Source organism: Pinus tabuliformis, chromosome 3_1 (assembly GCF_031772625.1).
Source record: "Pinus tabuliformis cultivar Carrire ecotype Pingquan chromosome 3_1, CPIR1, whole genome shotgun sequence".
Lineage (NCBI taxonomy): Eukaryota > Viridiplantae > Streptophyta > Pinopsida > Pinales > Pinaceae > Pinus > Pinus tabuliformis.
The window spans coordinates 737,575,221-737,589,885 of NC_142301.1; positions in this window are offsets into that span (position 1 = coordinate 737,575,221).

Below are 14,665 nucleotides of genomic sequence, written 5' to 3' on the forward strand. Positions count from 1 at the left end.
GTTTTTTTAATGCTAATCTTTAGTTTTCGGGGTATAATTTTTTGATAAAGCATATTATGTAAGGATTATAAGGTTTTTGGTTTAGATATCAACTTACTTATGTCTACTTTATGGCAATAGTGTATATATAATGGTTATAGTAGTAGGGTACAAATATGGCTCATATCTTGTGAGGATTATAAGGTTTTTAGTTTACATATCAACTTACTTATGTCCATTTTATGGCAATAGTGTATATAAAATGGTTATACTAGTAGGGTACACATCTTATTCATATTTTCTGAGCCTTGAGATCATCATAGTTGAATTTAGTTGTTCAAAATAAATTTTTATTTCTTTTTTTAAATATAATGTGTATATGGAAGTTAAAAGGTTATTTTAAATTTTAAATAAAAATATTTCTTTAAACAAATTTATTTAACTCTTTCTTTCTTTTTAGTTTGATCGAGATAGGATTTCAATATTAAGTTTCATGGTTTTACATAATACTTCATAACAAGACAATTAGCAATTAAATTGTTGCAGTGGAATAATTTGCAAAACTATATTTAGTAATTAATTTCCATATTTAATATTATATATTTTTAGTATTATTTTTATAAATTTTTTCTACTTGATAAAATTGTGAAATTGTGAAATCGCATATTTTAATTTATGGTTTTTAATATTAATTTTATAATTCTTTTTCACTTGATAAAATTGTGAAATCACACCTTAAAATTGATATAAAAAACTTTTAATAATTAATTATATTTAAAAATATTAATTATATTTAATAATAATAATATATTGTAGAGCCTACAACCACCGTCCAAAATTTTGCCTTAGCTTTGTTTTGGAGCCTCCATACCAACCATACTTAGCAACATGTCTTGCACTATCAAGTACATAGGCTTCAGGTGTGTTTCAGTGGCCTGCTAGCCTGTGCATGTCAACTTGTTTGTCTCCCACCCATAGGCTGACATTCCACACTTAGACAATTCTCTGGTTGAGATGCTCCACGTGAAAATTCTGCAATTCTGGAGGGGAACCAACCTTCCCTCCAGAAATTGCGCAATCCAGCCCAACACTAGGCTTCAGCTGAGAAATTACACAATTCTGGGAGGCAGTGACCTGCTAGCCCTAGAAATTGTGCAATGCCTGAGGGACAACCAGCCTTGCTCAGCCCAGAAACTACGCAAATTTCATCCCCAGGCTCGCAGGCTGTTACATGTGTTGTCAGGTTGACCAGTTCCCTCCAAGACTGAGCAATCCTAATTTGCATACATGGTATGCTTTTCCCGAAAAAGAAAAAGAAAAATCATCCCTAGATTTTAGGGATCCATTTTTAGCAGTGGAGGTTACATGCAAGGATCGTTTTAGAAACCTCCCGTCGAGTGTTGCTTTTTCCTATATTTGTGGCATGCACATCATAACCTCAATCTTATCAAAACTCATTTGTCAAACGTTGCAGAGCTCATTCCTCACATCGATCTTGCAGCTTTGACATCCCACATCGCATCTAGGAGCCTTCGGCACATTCAACTCAGTTTTTTCTAGGTAAGTCTGTTTTTAATGACTTGTGTTGCGTTTCTGTCGCTTTTGTATTTCGGCTTGTGTGAGTGTTGTCTGCTTGGTTTCAATGAACGCTTTCTGTTGTTTTGATGTATGTTAGCTTGTAGAAGCATTGTTTCAGTTTTCCTTTACATCTCACTGTTGTTGCATGCATGAGATTGTTTCTGCACTAACGATCGTCGTTGCGGTGACTCACATCACACGCATGCTTGCTTACCCATTTTCTGAGTCTTTCACTCATTGTTTGCATGTATGATCATTCACTCTTGCTTACACTCAATCTCACCATGCATTCAAAACTTCTCATGTTTTCAGTCGTCCGTCGGCAGGCCTGGGCTGCGTTGGCCTAGACCTTGCCTTGCCCAGCCAGCGATGCACATCCCTGAGAATGAAGGCTCTACCTTCCTCCCAGAAAATGTGAAAAACTAGCCATCACTGACCCCCAAGCTGGTTTTGCGCAATTATGGGAGACAGTTCCTAGTTGGCTCCAAAAACTACGCAATGAAGTTTGTTGGATTTGCATGCCCTTGCTCACTGAAACTGCGCATTGCACAGTTTCAGTCCTTAGTAAGACAGGATGGACTGTGCATTTTGCAGTTATAGTAGTTAGTCAGCCTCCTAATAGCTCAAACTATCCCTTGAGTACTACCAGCAGTCAATCTCCCAGCCTCCCGGGGAAAATTGCTCAAACTTCACAGACACTCACACAGGTACGTTGCATGTCAGTCCTCTATTTTGTTTTGGTTTTCATCTGAAAAATTGTTTCCCATGAGTGTTTCTATGTCTCCAGTTATCACAGGTGTTCGTATGCCTCTCAATAGTACATGTACGTGGCTTACGAGGGAGTAGAGTCAAAGGACAACATTGAGAGCGCAACTGAAGATGCAGTTGAGCGAGTGTCTATGAGCTTGTTGTTTATTTGGGATAGCATCGGATGTGATCTAGCCATGATAATTGGTGGAGAGGCTAAAGCACATGATATCTCCAAGACCCAGAAATAGTTTGGGCAGATTTTGTCAGGTTTAGGAGTTATTAAAATAATTAATATTTTTAATAGTTCATAAGTCTAAACTTAGGAAAAATAAATATTAATGACTATTTAATATAAAATGACTATTTAATATAAAACTAGCTTAGAAGGTTCTAAATAACATGGATCAATCCAAATCTAATATTAGCCGTTGATCAGAGATGTAATCTTGGTCATTGAAGGACCAACACGAAAAGTATAAGAGGAGGCTTGAGGGTCAGTTGGAGAACACACTAGAGTGATCAGTCATTCGATTTTCTATAGCGGGGTTTGCTAAGAAAAGTCGAATAAGTGATTAGTTTGTAGGGAGGGGCAATGAGTACTGGACAGAGAGGCAGAGATAGTGCCGAGAGACCAGTGGAGAAACAGAGAGAGGCAGACGTTGAGCCAGAGGGAGAAACAGAGAGAGGCAGACGTTGAGCCAGAGGGAGCCACACAGAGCTAGAAGGGATTGCGCAGAGGCCAGATCGGCCTACGTCATCCACGCAGAGGGTAGCAGGAGTGACGCGGAGGGCCGTAGATGCTTCGCAGTGCCTCAGAGGGCTGACGCAGGGGGTTCTAAGCTGACACTGAGCTTCAGAGGTTGCTGGAGAGGGTTTCGTGGGGTAGATTTTCTGAATATCTGCTTCCAAATGGAGAGGTATTACTGCCGGATTATTTTCTTTGTCGGGTGAGCTGGATTTTCACCTAGTTGTACTCAAGGATAAACTGTATAATAAAATAACCCTCAGAATTGTTGCACCGATTTTCCCAAGTTGGGTTTTTTCGGGGGATGAGTTGTCCAAAAATAATGATGTCACTTGTGTTTTTGCTATTTCTTTCAGTTGTTGATCTGTAGATGGTTGAGACTATATTTGGTTTATTTTGATACATTTAAATAACATGTTTGTAAAGTAGGAGAAATAAACCAGATAATACAGATAAAATTTCTAACGGGTAATACTTACAAATTTCAACATGGTATCAGAGGGTGGATGCAAATCACATTAGAGATGAAGGCATCAGCTGAAGAAGAGCATTTGCAGTAGAAACAGCTGTCCCGAGTGACAAAATTTGTTCCTAGCAGAAAGCGGCAGAGAAGGGTTGATGTAGAGGGGATGTGTCATCAGTTCGGGCAAGAGAGAGGTCAGTGCAGAGGCTGAGGAGGGCAGAAAAAGCCTCACGAAGAGCCACGGAGAGACCAGGAGGGTTGATGCAGTTGGAATGGGAAGCATTTCAACTAGTGCCAGGATTGCGCAGAGCCTAGAGGCTCAATCATTCAGTTGCTGGGGCTTAGGAAGCTATGGGCAGTTTGCGAGGAGTGGAGCTGGTGGGGTGTTGTTGATGTCGAGATAGAACAATACCTAATGGGGAAAAACCAAGGTAGAGGGAGTCACTACCGAGGTGAATTTCTAGCCAAGGAATCCTGATCAGTGTTGTAGGTGCATAGGAGATCGAAGAGGTGCGACTCAACGATTAGAAGGCGGATTTCCAGGAGGGAAATCGAGACTCAAAGGGAGTCTAGCAGAGAACTTCCAGATGAGAAGTAGTGACTCAGAGGGAGTCGAAGAGATAAATTCCAGAGGGAAGTAGAGACTCGGAGGAGTCGAAAGGAAGAGCAGAGAGATGTCCATGAATGCATTGAGGGATCAAGACAGGTTGGACGGGGTGTCCAACTTTGTGGTCTGAAAGGCCAAGATCCTGTCCATTCTAGATAGACATCGCATCAAGACCTTCACCTTGAGAACAGTGGTTATCCCAGTTGACCTGGGTGATAATGAAAAGTACGAGGAGGCAATGGCCAAGGTAAAATGCATCATCCTTGATGGGGTCAATGGTCATGTGGTCCAACATATTGCCGAGAAGGAGACGTCAAAGGAAATGTGGGACGCCTTGAAGATGTTTGGCCAACATACTTCTGTGTAGAGGAAGATGTTACTTGAGAATCAACTACGGTCATACGAGATGCAGAAGGGAGAGCAGATAGATCACTTCCTCGGTAGATTGAAGGAGATCCGAGATGAACTGACTTCCATAGGGGCCACGCCAGATCAGGAATTGATGGTAAGGACCACCCTAAATGCAGTCTTCGAGGAGTGGGAGACATTTTTCCATAACATTTTGGGCAGGGCGAATCTTCCAAATTGGGAAGAATTTTTGGCATCCCTTCGCCAAGAAGAGATCAGACAATTTTCCAAGATGGGAAGTAGCAACCAAGGAGTTCATATCATGAAGGAAGAGGAAGAGGATGAAAATTTGGAATCTGTGGGGAAGTAGGAGAAGAGGAAGAAAAAGGACCTCTCCAACATTAAGTGCTTCAACTGTGGGGAATTAGGGCATTATGCGAAGGAGTGTCCGAGAAAGAAGGCTAAGGGAGAGGCGTCTGACTCCAAGGCAGCACCAGCAAAGGAAAAAAAGTAGGTAGAGGAGGATGCAGATTGGGCCATGAGTGTTCATGTACTTCTAGAGAAGAGGTAGGGAGACATCGAGTTGTAGTCAGGAGGACTACAGGCAATGAGGAGCAGGATCCTTGAGGTACCCAAACTCTTGGATCAGATCATTGCTACGGGAGCCCTGAAGAGAGAGTATCAGGACTGGCAGATGTCAGTGGGAATAGATGAGGATGAAGCGACAGAGAGTGCTACAGTGCAGTAGTCCTAGGCAGCACACAACTAGCATGTATGAATTTTACTGAGATGTGTTGTTGGTTTAACCGTCTCTTTGGATCTTTGCTCATGTGTTCCCTTTCAAGTTGCGTGTTTCCACAGGTTTCTAAGGGGTGCACTCATTCCCCTTTCCATATGTTAGAACCCTTCATGCACCTACCTTGCCTTGCTGCGCTCGTCACACCCTTACTACCAACAAGGACATCCTGCTTGCCTTTGCGTGAAACCGCGGTCAAGGTGATACCATACGACCCACTGTTGGGACTCCTACACCAAACGGTTTGAGATCTAGTTGGGACTTCTTATCGGGGATATCGCCAGACATGTTGGTGCGTCCAACACTGTCAACATCATAATAAATAAAAAAAAAATTATATTTATATTTATGTAAATAAAATTACCGACTTAATCACTCTCAATTTAAATGTGAATTAGTTAACTCATTCTACAATATAAAGAAATATAGGAAAGCACCTCATCTTTTACTTTTTCGATTTTGTTAAAATAAAACTATTCAAAATTATTTTTGCAAAATTCCCAATAGGTTTAACTCAACATTGCCTCTCTTTATTTTCAAATAACTCTTTTTTATTTTCAAATAACTTCTTTACACGATATTGATGGTGAGTAATTTTTTTTCTTCCAGAAACAACTAAAATTAAATAATTCAATTTCAATTGGTTGAACATACACAAAATAATAAAGTAAGATAACTCATATATAAATAAAATTTGTGTGATCCTTCATTTTTATTTTTTAATAGTTTTTATGGACTTCTCATAACTATTAGCTAGTAACACCAAAATAAAACAATTCTTATTGTAAAGATTGTACTAGATCAAAAGATTCTACCTATTAAGGTTGTCTCTGTAAGTCTGAAACATGAGATTCTTCAACAAATATTGGGCTATAGAAACTAAGTTTAACATTATTTGAATGGACTAAATCTTAAAGATCGTACTAGATCAAAAGATTCTACTCTTGAAGGCTTCCTATGTAAGTTTGAAACATGATATTCTTTAGCAACTACTTGGGATTGAGTGGACTAAGAAGCTTCATTAGAGAATGGTTCTAGAGTTTGTAAGCTAATATTTGTGTAAATATTTTCCTACAATTAATTTAATGGGGTTTTCTTTCTAGCATCAAATTGTTGATAGACAAGAGTATTCCTCATTAACTAAGGGAGAAGTACTAGATGGCACCTTTCGATTAATATCTAGATCGATCAACAATTGAAAAAAGAAGATGTAAGTACAAATTCTTTAAAGAGGAAAAACTCTAAGTTAATATTATACGTAAAATGCCTTTAAAATTAACTAAATGTAAACTATACTAAATACTTATCCAAGCCAATAGCATAAAACTATTTCAGAAATAGATGCAAGAAAAAATATGAGTTCTTAATACTGCAAAAACAATTCATAAACTCAATAACATTTTAAACACATGTAGATAAAATGTTAATGATTGGGATAGGATGACATGAGCTCTTATATCCCACTCATAAAAACTAATGAATATTATCATATTATGGAAATAAATTGCTCATAAAAATAAATAAATGAAAAATCATACATTTGATACAAATGTTGTCATATAATATTTAATAATAAAGATCTAGATTCTGTTAAAAAATGTAGCAAGAAAGGCTCAATTTGACTTTAGCCTCAGTCAAATTGAGTAATCGAATTTCCACATCATTGGGACAACTTGGAGGTAGTTAACTAGTGTGACATGGCTCTTGTCACTTAGTTACCTCAATAAATTTGAATTAGAGGGCTTGGAGTTCAGTTATGCATGGGTGATTGCTAAATTTTAGCAATCTAGTTCAATTATTTTCAATTGTATTCAGTTAAATGACCTCTAATTATTGATAGAGATAGTTGAAGGTCAATTATGCAATGGGACAATAGTCTAAATCAGAGATTTGTCATTTAACTAATCAATCGACCCAAAATAGCTAATAACACATATTTTATTAAATTTGGAATTAAATAATGGATATAGAATTTCAAAATAACCAAAAAACTCAATTCTAGTGATTTCAGTGTAATCATTTCTTTTGCAATCTTAATCAAATATGTGTTTATTGAATGCAAGAAATTCAAATTCCTCAGCTAAAGTGAGATGACAAGGCAGTGTATCATCAGTTGTGGACTAGTTTTGAGTGTACAGGCGTTGCATGGGTTAGGAGATCAATCCTTGGGAATTGCACAATGAAATAGGAGGAAATTCCTATATTTTATGGGTTAATTTCCTCAGAAACAATGCAAGGAAATAGGAGGCTAAAGGATAAAATAATTGGCTATGTGTTGGCCAAATTTTCCCATTCAACAGGGAGAACAATTATTCTTTTGCAGGTTGTGCTCAAAGATGGAGCAAGAAATTGTAATAGTTTCTCTATTCAATTGATTAATGAAAAGAGACTTGAGGGGTTTTCCTAGTTGGGTTCCCCTAGAAATTATTGTTTACTTGTGGTTTGTATTATTGCATGTCTATGCATGTTGTTCTAAATTGTTATTTCCATTCCGCAGATTAGTAGGGTAGAATTGTCTCCCTTATTTTTCAGTTTGAAATCTTGAGTAGTTGCAATTTATATCAAATTTATACATGGTATAAGAGCCCTGCAATCACATTAGAACAAGTATTCTAAACTTGTCTCTAAGGAATTTCGAATTTGTAGCTTTAGTACAACATTTTTTCTTTAGGATCAAGAGAATGTCTTTCAACGGACTAAGATTGGAGTATGCCCGGGAGGGCAACTAAAATTTCATAGCCTGAAAGGATCGAATGGAAGCAGTGTTTGATGATAATGGTGTGTTAGAATATGTTAAAACTGACATTGCAAAACCCCAACAATCTAATGCACAAGATTTAGCCCAATGGAATAAGGATGATGTAAAGGCTAGGAGAATTCTTCTAGAAGGTGTGAGAGACCATGGTGTCTCAAATATCCATGGAAAAGAGAAACCATTTTATATGTGAAAGACATTGACTGAGCTATTCGAAACTAGCAGTGACCATAGAATATTGGCCTTGAAAGATAAACTTTGAAACACTAGAATGTAGAAGAATGAATTATTCCACAATATCTCTACAATTTTACACAAGTTTGAGATGAGCTTGGAGGGGTTGGGGTGAATGTTGTAAAAGATGACCTGGTAAGCCTAGCTCTTCTAGGCCTTCCAAAATCCTGGTATAGTTATTAGGACTCTGTGAATGGAAGTGGAAAATTACCAAATTGGGAAAGGTTTTGGCCTTATTTGGTTCAAGAGGAGTTCTAGAGAAATAAAAGGGATGAAGCATCATCCAAAGCTGAGGATGAAGAGAATTTTTCATTGGTTTGAAAGGGGGAGAAGGGAAAATGAAAGAAGACCCAAATAAAACTTGAATCTAGCTAAAATAATGGCAAGAAGAAAGACTTGAGCAAGATAAAATGCTTCCACTACCACAAATACGAGCACTATGTAACAAAATGTCTGCACATGAAGTATACCAAGAAGCTTTCAAGAGGAGCAACAGGTGAAGCACTGGCTTCACAATTCGAATTAAACTTCACCTTGATAGCATGCATGGCCAGCACTGTTATGGGGAGTGTGTGGTACCTTGGTTTCGATTCCTCGTTCCATATGACTGCGTACAAGGATTTTTTAATTAGCATGGAGGAGAAGGATCTCCATATGGATATCAAAATGGGGGACGATGGGAGGTACAATGCTATAGGAATTGGCACTATCACCTTTGAGAGGGAGAAAGCCTCTCGTCTTCACCTCAAAGATGTTATGTTTTTACTTGGGTTGAAGAAGAACCTGATCTCTATATTAGTATTTGAGGATAGAGGTTATGGTGTTATTTTCAGTAAACGAAAACCCTTTCTGAGACACATAGCTACAGAGAAAGTGAAGCAGATATGGGTTTGAGTGAAGAACCTCTACAAAATTGAGGTGGGAGATTGCACTACATTGAGCAGTAAGGCTGAAAAAGTGCAGATTCGAGATGTTGTAGAACTTTGGCACAAGAGAGGGAATAGAAAAATAACCAAAATTTGATAGCTTTACAAGTTCCTCTTAGATTTCACCCTGCTTGTCGAAGAAGCCAAACATGGTTTGATGCAGAAACTAACCTATGGGTGCAAAAGAAAACAAGCAAAGAAAAGAAGTAATGAAAAAGAAAAATAAAGTAATAAAATCAAGAAACAAGAAAGAAAATCACTACTCATATTCCTAGCCTAAGGAAAAAGTAGGTTAATCTCACGTAAAGTGATATTTCCAATGCAACCACCAGCGCATTGGTAGGCCTACGGAGGCGAGCGGATACATGTTAAGAAAAATATTCAAGTAACACATGAAGCAAGAAAGATAAAATAGTGTAAACCAAAATGTTTAAAGTTTGAATGAACGCACAGAAAAATAAGAAAAAAAAAAGTGCAAGGGAGACATTCCACGGTTATGTCATGGTGCCTTGACAATTTGAGCCAAAGACTTACACGCGCAAAATTTTGAACTGGGAAGTTGAGAAGACATAAAGAAAGAAATAAAATTTTGCTTCATCATGGTGCTCACCAAATAGGACCCCCCCAAATATTGAGCAATAGGATCGTGAAAAATGGATGGAGGATGCGAAAATTGTAAAACAGAAGGATCTTCAATATGTGTGGTGAAGTGACGAGGAGCCTCAATAGATTCAAAATTATCATGATCAGAGATGGAACTGACCTCAAGGCTATGAGAACCTGACATAACCATCAGCTCAGGCTGAAGTGTCTTGACAACTTGAGGAAGTTCCAACTCATCGGAACGTAGTTCATTAAAGATAGGTGGTTTCGAAAAATTGATAGTGGAAGAATCAACATTGTGAACTGTTGAATCAATGAACAGGTTATGACAACCATGATAAGAAAATTCAAGATCACCAATGGGGGCATTCTCATGATCTGATGAACCGTATAGAGGGGAGGATGAAAAATGAGAAATTTCACCCCTTATGTTTCTAGAAAGGCATGATGAGGAAATGGGAAGATCCATGATAACAAATTCAACCTCTCCGCATATAGATGAAAAAATACCATTCCAAAAATTCTGTGAATGATTGGAAGTATTAATATGATCAGAAATTGAACTCTCACATGATTCAATAGGAATGAAAGAATTGCAGACAGTGTGAGGATAGTGCAGAAGAGCTACGAAAGGAATAGGATCACCCTTCATTGCGGATTCTTCTTCAACTCTTGAATTCCAGACATACTCATTGCAAATGATATTGCAGTTTGGCTGCTCAATAAAAACTCCATCCAACAACTGATCCTCATGAAAATCAAAGAAAATATTTGAAACAGATGAAAACGAAAACTCGCAATTTGGAGGATCAGAGGGAGCGAAGGGTGGAAAATGAGGGGAAAAGATTTCATCACACACATCGTCCTTTTAGTCCAAAACTATGCAAGGGTCCTGACCATGTGATATGGGAAGAGAAGGTGATAGTTCAACAAATAGATTTTGAATTTCTTCCACCTCAACCCATGGCACTAGAGTTGTTTGATGAGAAGCAGATGGGGGGTTATTTGGAACAACAACCTTATCTGTCGCATATTTGGAAGCTCTAGCCTCGTGATAAGCTGGGAGTGAATTGAAATATTTTAAGTCTTGAGAATTTAATGAAATGCAAACAAGATGTAGAAATGTTCCGGTTAAGATATCCCAATCAACTTCATTTTCTGGAATTTCATAACAAATATGTACAAAACGATTGTGAAAATGGCGTAACGATTCATCAGGTGATTTTCGCAATTCTAAATTTTTTGGCACAGATGTTCGTGATCATATCTGCCAAAATCATGGGAAATTTTTTTGACAATGTGTAACACTATTTCCTTACGCACCCTTCGAACGTGAGAATGAACAACCTATAGGCAACATCCTCATCGAAGATGTTGTGCTCTATGCAAAATTGAAGAAAACGCTTAGTATGCTCAAGCAAGGTTGTTTCACCCTCGCCATTAAAATTAAGATGTGACAAGTCATCAATGATATTCGCTGACACTTGTAGTTCTATATCTCCAGAAAAACATGTTTGGAGTTTTATTTTGGAAGAAGTTATGAAATGGGTGCAGAAATTCAAAAAAGACATGAAGGTCTCAACTTGTCATTTGGCCCTCCTTCTAGCGCCAAAAATGTTGATGGTACTGGACCCACCAACATTCAAGGGATCTCCTCGGTAAGAAGTACCTAATAGACCTTAGACCATTTGGAGTAGGAGTTCCAACAATGGGTGTTAATGTAATGCCTTGACCACGATAGCATGCAAGGATAAGTATGATAACTTTGAGCTGAAGCAAGTATGTGACCTTGCAAAAAGTGACATGCATGAGGGTACTAACAGACAGAGGTGAAAAGCATGGAAAATTATTTTCAAGGTGAAAAGCAAAGGTGATTGCTAAATTTTAGCAATCTAGTTCAATTATTTTCAATTGTATTCAGTTAATTGACCTCTAATTATTGATAGAGATAGTTGAAGGTCAATTATGCAATGGGACAATAGTCTAAATCAGAGATTTTTCATTTAACTAATCAATCAACCCAAAATAGCTAATAACACATATTTTATTAAATTTGGAATTAAATAATGGATATAGAATTTCAAAATAACCTAAAAACTCAATTCTAGTGATTTTAGTGTAATCATTTCTTTTCCAATATTAATGAAATATGTGTTTATTGAATGCAAGAAATTCAAATTTCTCAGCTGAAGTGAGATGAAAAGGCAGTGTATCATCAGTTGTGGACTAGTTTTGAGTGTACAGGTGTTTCATAGGTTAGGAGATCAATCCTTTGGAATTGCACAATGAAATAGGAGGAAATTCCTATATTTTATGGGTTAATTTCCTCAGAAACAATGCAAGGATATAGGAGGCTAAAGGATAAAATAATTTGCTATGTGTTGGCCAAATTTTCCCATTCAACAGGGAGAACAATTATTCTTTTGCAGGTTGTGCTCAAAGCTGGAGCAAGAAATTGTAATAGTTTCTTTATTCAACTGATTAATGAAAAGAGACTTGAGGGGTTTTCCTAGTTGGGTTCCCCTAGAAATTATTGTTTACTTGTGGTTTGTATTATTGCATGTCTATGCATGTTGTTCTAAATTGTTATTTCCATTCCGCAGATTAGTAGGGTAGAATTGTCTCCCTTATTTTTTAGTTTGAAATCTTGAGTAGTTGCAATATATATCAAATTTATACATGGTATAAGAGCCCTGCAATCACATTAGAACGAGTATTCTAAACTTGTCTCTAAGGAATTTCGAATTTGTAGCTTTAGTACAACATTTTTTCTTTAGGATCAAGAGAATTTCTTTAACGGACTAAGATTGGAGTATGCCCAGGAAGGCAACTCAAATTTCATAGCCTGAAAGGATCGAATGGAAGCAGTGCATGATGATAATGGTGTGTTAGAATATGTTAAAACCAACATTGCAAAACCCCAACAATCTAATGCACAAGATTTAGCCCAATGGAATAAGGATGATGTAAAGGCTAGGAGAATTCTTCTAGAAGGTGTGAGAGACCATGGTGTCTCAAATATCCATGGAAAAGAGACACCATTTTCTATGTGAAAGACATTGACTGAGCTATTCGAAACTAGCAATGACCATAGAATATTGGCCTTGAAAGATAAACTTTGAAACACTAGAATGTAGAAGAACGAATTATTCCACAATATCTCTACAATTTTACACAAGTTCGAGATGAGCTTGGAGGGGTTGGGGTGAATGTTGTAAAAGATGACCTGGTGAGCCTAGCTCTTCTAGGCCTTCCAAAATCCTGGTATAGTTATTAGGACTCTGTGAATGGAAGGTGAAAATTACCAAATTGGGAAAGGTTTTGGCCTTATTTCGTTCAAGAGGAGTTCTAGAGAAATAAAAGGGATGGAGCATCATCCAAAGCTGAGGATGAAGAGAATTTTTCATTGGTTGGAAAGGGGGAGAAGGGAAAATGAAAGAAGACCCAAATAAAACTTGAATCTAGCTAAAATAATGGCAAGAAGAAAGACTTGAGCAAGATAAAATGCTTCCACTACCACAAATACGAGCACTATGTAACAAAATGTCTGCACATGAAGTATACCAAGAAGCTTTCAAGAGGAGCAACAGGTGAAGCACTGGCTTCACAATTCGAATTAAACTTCACCTTGGTAGCATGCATGGCCAACACTGTTATGGGGAGTGTGTGGTACCTTGGTTTCGATTCCTCGTTCCATATGACTGCGTACAAGCATTATTTTATTAGCGTGGAGGAGAAGGATCTCCATATGCATATCAAAATGGGGGATGATGGGAGGTAGAATGCTATAGGAATTGGCACTGTCACCTTTGAGAGGGAGAAAGCCTCTCCTCTTCACCTCAAAGATGTTATGTTTTTTCTTGTGTTGAAGAAGAACCTAATCTCTATATTAGTATTTGAGGCTAGAGGTTATGGCGTTATTTTCAGTAAACGAAAAGCCTTTCTGAGACACAAAGCTACTGAGAAAGTGAAGCAGATATGGGTTTGAGTGAAGAACCTCTACAAAATTGAGGTGGGACATTGCACTACATTGAGCAGAAAGTCTGAAAAAGTGCAGATTCGAGATGTTGGAGAACTTTGGCACAAGAGAGGGAATAGAAAAATAACCAAAATTTGATAGATGTACAAGTTCCTCTTAGATTTCACCCTGCTTGTCGAAGAAGCCAAACATGGTTTCATGCAGAAACTAACCTATGGGTGCAAAAGAAAACAAGCAAAGAAAAAAAGCAAGAAAAAAGAAAAATAAAGTAATAAAATCAAGAAACAAGCAATAACATCACTACTCATATTCCTAACCTAAGCAAAAAGTAGGTTAATCTCACGTAAAGTGATATTTCCAATGCAACCACCAGCGCATTGGTAGGCCTACAGAGGTGAGGGGATACATGTTAAGAAAGATATTCAAGTAACACACGAAACAAGAAAGACAAAATAGTGTAAACCAAAATGTTTAAAGTTTGAATGAACGCACAAAAAAATAAGAAAAAAAAAAGTGCAAGGGAGACATTCCACGGTTATGTCATGGTGCCCTGACAATTTGAGCCAAAGACTTACACGCGCAAAATTTTGAACTGCGAAGTCGAGAAAACATAAAGAAAGAAATAAATTTTTGCTTCATCGTGGTGCTCACCAAATAGGAGCCCCCCAAATATTGAGCAATAGGATCATGAAAAATGGATGGAGGATGCAAAAATTGTAAAACAGAAGGATCTTCAATATGTGTGGTGATGTGATGAGGAGCCTCAATAGATTCAACATTATTCTGATCAGAGATGGAACTGACCTCAAGGCTATGAGAACCTGACATAACCATCAGCTCAGGCTGAAGTGTCTTGACAACTTGAGGAAGTTCCAACTCATCGGAACGTAGATCATTAAAGA